Raw genomic sequence first — 5,791 nt, forward strand, 5'->3', positions numbered from 1 at the left:
CTAATTTATAATTTATATAATCCCAACTAAAATAATCTGCGATGTGCGTGGTGGAAACACAGATGAACTTGGTACGGCATTCTTATTAGCAAAGGAGAATGAGGGGAAGAAGTATTCAACTTCTAGTCATATCAAAGGCTTAATTGAGCTTCTTGAGGCCTCACATTTGGGTTTGGAATGTGAAAATATCTTAGAAGAGGTCAGAACATTTGCTATCAATTCTCTCAAGGATGCTTCCACCAAGCTACACCATTCAAACCAAGTGGTCCATCTTATAATTTAGACATTTGCAAACTGTTGAGACTAACATATATCATAGTAATAAACCAACAACAGAAAAAGAAAAACACTTTAAAAACTAAAGGCTGAGCATGCCCCATACTTCTGAACAAACATATTTAAACAACTTCAACGTGATCAGCAAACCTGTTTTTTTGTATCCTCTGGAATGATTGCCTATATAAACACTGGCCAGTAGCCTTTGCCTCAAACTCAAAATGGTGATCAACCAAGAAAGAACACGAGAGAGAGAAATCAGTTACAAGAACAAAACGACATGGATTTTAGTATGAAGCACCAATCAGAAGCAGCAAAGCAAGACAAAGTACTGTGTGAGACTGGCCATGGATCTGTGTTTTATCACAACGCAATGGAGAACAGAAGATCTGCAAATTACAAACCCAACATTTGGAAATATGACTTTCTTCAATCCCTCACCGGCCAATATGATGTGAGATTACTTCTATAAATATTTTTATTATTTCAATTTTTTTTACTTCAATTCTATAAATATTTGTTTATTTCAATTTTTTTTTACTTCAATTTTACTTTGAATATAGTATGTTGCCTATATAAAAAGGTTAAACACAACTACTGGTTAGACCTATACGAAAACACAGAACTAATAGTTATGTTTTTCCCTTATGTAAATGATAGAGGCGGCTAGACCTTCTTGATTGAATCACAATAATTTATACCCACTCACTTAATTTATTGCTGTGTAAATGTACACAGAATGAAGAATTTGGCATGAGGTTAGAGACGAAGACTAAAGAAGCAAAAAGTCTGCTTGTGGAAGAGATTGCACCATTGCCCAAGTTGGAGTTGATATCTACCATTCAAAGTCTTGGTCTGGCCAATCATTTCCAGGAAGAAATAAAGTAGGCTATAGAAACCCTAATCTCGGTTAAGAATAATAACAATATCAGGGTTCATGAACATGTTTATTTCAAAGCACAATGCTTCAGGATTCTAAGGCAGAACGGATATGAAGTTGCACCTGGTAAGTCTCTTTGCACACTGTCTGTGGATCCCACAAAGATTGGTCATGCTTTATAAATATTCTACTCAATTAAAGATTCACATGAAATGATTTAAGGGGGTACGTACGACATAATACCAAACTTATATATTCTATTGCAAAAATAGGAAAAAAAACACACTCAAATTAAAGAACAATGCTAGTATTAAAATAGCATATTAAATATTTTTTTCAAAATCTAAACTACTACTTTTTTACATGATTTTAGTAAAACAGTTTTTGGTTCAAATTAAAAAAAAATTGTGGCAATTCCAATCAATCATAATCTAGCCCCGCACAAACACACACATACAAATACACAGGTACAAGTTCACGTTTGATTAGTCAATTAAATTATGTGTAACAGCTTAATTGAAAATGCAAAAACTAATTTTTAATTTATATAACCCCTATCAAAATAACCTGTGATGTGTGTGGTGAAAACACAGATGAACTCGGTACAATATTTTTATCTGGAAAGGAGAATGAGGTGAAGAAATCATCATTTTCAAGGCATATCAAAGGCTTAATTGAGCTTCTTGAGGCCTCACATTTGGGTTTGGAAAGAGAAAATATCTTAGAAGAGGTCAGAACATTTGCTGTCAATTCTCTCAAGGATGCTTCCACTAAGCTACACGATTCAAACCAAGTGGTCCATCATGCCTTGGAGCTTCCTTCTCATTGGAGAGTTCAGTGGTTTCAAGTAAAATGATGCATCAAAGAATTTGAGAAAAACCATATGAATCATGTCTTGCTTGAACTAGCAAAATTAAACTTCAACATTATCCAGGCCAATCTTCAGAAGGAAATGAAGGAATTATCAAGGTAGCTGGCTAGTCTTGATTATAAATAGTTAATTAATTAACTCATATCTCTATTTTCTGATTGTTTGATTTTATGATGCTTTAATTTATAGGTGGTGGAAGAATCTTGGCTTATAAAAAGAGTTGAGGTTTGCAAGGAATAGATTGGTTGAGAGCTTCATGTGTGCAGCATGCGTGTCTTCCGAACCAAAGTTCAAATATTTGAGAAAATGGCTCACCAAAGTCATCAATTTTGTGTTGGTCATCGATGATATCTATGATGTGTATGCCTCATTTGAAGAATTGAAGCAGTTCATACTCGCAGTTGATAGGTTTGTTTTTGTTTAATTATCAAATATTACTATGTTTTCATTATTTAAGGAGTTAAAAAAAAAGGACCTTTTCGTACAATTAACAAGTCTATATCTAGTTGCAAAAAAAAAAATCACATGCAGATAATTAATCCAAAATAAGTGTACTGTATTTTTGAGAATCATACAAGTGAAAAAAAAAAAAAGAAGAGGCCATTAAACAGTTATTTGGCTAATGATGAGTGGTCATCTAGTTGCTAGAAGGTGTACGCATGTCAGATGTGACGTCAAGTGGGCAAATGCTAATTGTCTTACCAAAATCCCAAAAACAAAAACATAGGCTTTCATGAAACAAAAACAAAGGTTATTATCAAATATTATCATGTTTTCATTCTTTAAGGAGTTAAAAAAAAAAAGAACCTTTTGGCACACTCAACAAGTCTATATCTAGTTGGAAAAAAAAAATCACATGCAGATAATTAATCTAAAAAAAGTGTACTCTTTTTATTAAAAAATATAAAATATTTTTTAAAGAGTTAAATATTTAAAAATATAAGACATTTTTAAATTTTTTGAGGTGTAATTATTATTTTTTTTAAAAGATACCTCTAGTAATAATAATTTTATATTTATTATAAAGTGTTTAATAGAGATAAATATAAAAAATTAAGATTAATTTAAAAATAAATAATTATTTTATTAAAAATAAAATTTAATTAAAAATATTTCATATTTTTTAATAAATAAAATATTATATTAGTGAGAATCATACAAGTGGGAAAAAAAAAAAAAAAAAGGGCCAGTAAACAGTTGTTTAGCTAATAATGAGTGGTCATCTGATTGCCAGAAGGGGCGCGCACGTCAGATGTGACGTGTGGGCATATGCTCATTGTCGAACCAAAATCCCAAAAAAAATCAATTTACAGTTTTTAACCGGCCTTGGCAACCTAAAATTTGCGTTACAGGTTTCTTTCGTATATATATTAATTATTGTCGTGTTTTTATTATTTATTAATCGAAAAGTCTCGACAAAAAATTATTTAAATTTATTCCCCATGACACCTTCTAAAGCAAATTTTTGGTCTAAAGTGTATTTACGAAAGAATATCTTGTAATATTTAAACAATTTTTTTAATTTTATTCTTTTTTGATTAATATAAGATAAATTATGTGTTGTTTATGAGAAAATATTTAAGACATAATTCCTCCATTCAAAAATATAATACATTTTTGAAGAATTAGATGTTTAAAAATGTAAGACATTTTTAATCTTTCGAGGTGTAATTATCGCTTTTTTTAAAAAGTGTCATTATTGATAATCACTTTATATTTATTACAGCATATTTAATAGATGTAAATATAAAAAGATGAGGTTAGTTAGAAAGTAAGTAACTACTTTATTAGGGATTAAATTTGATTAAAAATGCTTTATATTTTTTAACATAAGGAGTATCTTATCTTTTTAATGATATTAAGAAAAAATTGAATTTTTTAAAAATGTATGAAATCTAGTTAAAAAAACAAAATCACAAGCACATAAACCACTAGCAGTGATAAAAAAGTATGGCCATTGAACGGTTATCCATATGTAAACATTAATAAGAAGCAGTGAGTGGTCGGTGTCAAGGTTATCTGAACCATTGGAACCAGATTACATGAGAACCACTCAAAATATTAAAAAAAAAAAATAAAAAAGAAAAAGTGGTCAATATAACAACTGAAGAAGAGCATGATTAAAACGAATGAGAGAAAATACACACTTTATTGTATGACGTCTCACATTTAGGGTGTCGTCGGTTCATGGGTCTTGATTTAATCTAAGCTATCTTTTGCACAATTCATCCGTGGCTTTGTACTAAAAAAAAAATGAATGAGTTGAGAGTTGTCTGATAGTCAAAGTCAAGTCAAACATTTTTGTTTTTAAAATTATATTTTTTTCACGTGCTTGTCATTTTATTTTCAGGTGGGATGCTAAAGAACTTGAAAATCTACCAGACTACATGGGGATTTGCTTCCAAGCACTCAATGATGTGACCACGGAAACTGCTCATGAAATTGCTGCACGAAACAGCGTTGACAAAGTCTTACCTTACATCAAGCAAGCAGTAACAACTCTAACCTTTTTGTCTTCTTAATTTTAAACTTTCTGAACCGAACTTTAAACTGATCAATTGAGAGAAATCATATAATTTCCGTTTATTTTCTTTTCTCTTATCTAATTTTGAATGACAAATTCATGGTTCTGTTTTGTTTTTTAATTTTTTTGTAGTGGAAAGACTTTTGCAAATCTTCATACGTGGAAGCAAAGTGGTACAAAGAGAGTTACATACCATATTTGGAAGAATATCTCAACAACGCTTGGATTTCATCTTCAGGACCAATGATTCTATTGCATGCATATTTTGCTACTTTGTATCAACCAACACATCATATCAACAATTTTCTGCTCAGAAATCACGACTTGATCTTCAATGTTTCTCTCATAATTCGTCTCTGCAATGATCTCGGAACTACAGTGGTAAGGTTTAATTTGCTTCTTCAAAGATTTTATCAATATGTGTTCTTATGAAATTAGACATTTTTTTATGACAGGCCGAAAGAGAGAGAGGTGATGCAGAGAGAGGTGATGCAGCGTCATCAATATTGTGTTATATGAATCAAATGGATGTGTCAGAGGAAGCAGCAAGAAAGCACATTGAAGCAATGATAAAGAGAACATGGAAGATAAATGAACAGTGCTTCAGTACTCTAGATGCTTCACAACAAGCATTTGTATACCAAGCCATGAGTGCTGCTTGTGTGGCACATACTCTTTACCAGAATGGTGATGGTTTTGGAATTCAAGATGGAGACATTAAGAGGCAAATATTGTCATTAGTTGTTGAACCCTTTCTTGAAGTATGACTTTGTTAATTACTTGGACCTAATTATTAGCAATATAATGGTCACCAGCGGTAGCTTGATGTGTCTCTAGCACAATATTTTATGTGGGCGTGTACTTTTCCTTTGTATAATCACCTTTTTATATAATAAAGTGAATACTTGTTACTGTATGTATGATCATGATTTTGCTAAATGTGTGATTGATCCTAATTAAGTACAGCAAATTTTTAAATATTTAGTGAACATAATCTTTGATATAAGTAAGCCTTGGAATGATCTTATCATTATCATTAACGAAATGAAACAATGTTTTATTCAATAGTTTCATCACAACACATGTATTGAAGACCAGCAATACAATTTGACAGACCATTTCCATTCCAAATGCTTCATCTGTTTATGAGAAAGCTTGGAATGATCTTATTAAATTTATCAATAAAACCAAACAATTAATACTTTATTCAATAATTCACTATGACGCAATCAAACCAACG

General features: G+C 31.0%; 1 pseudogene; it reads left to right on the top strand.

Moving 5' to 3' along the window:
• The first annotated feature begins 413 nt into the window (after nt 1-413).
• On the top strand, nt 414-5,400 carry LOC129316850 (alpha-farnesene synthase-like; annotated as a pseudogene).
• The last annotated feature ends 391 nt before the right edge of the window (nt 5,401-5,791 follow it).

Source organism: Prosopis cineraria, unplaced genomic scaffold, assembly GCF_029017545.1.
Source record: "Prosopis cineraria cultivar Desert tree isolate PC_DT_omini unplaced genomic scaffold, ASM2901754v1 PC7, whole genome shotgun sequence".
NCBI classification, from domain to species: Eukaryota; Viridiplantae; Streptophyta; class Magnoliopsida; order Fabales; family Fabaceae; genus Prosopis; species Prosopis cineraria.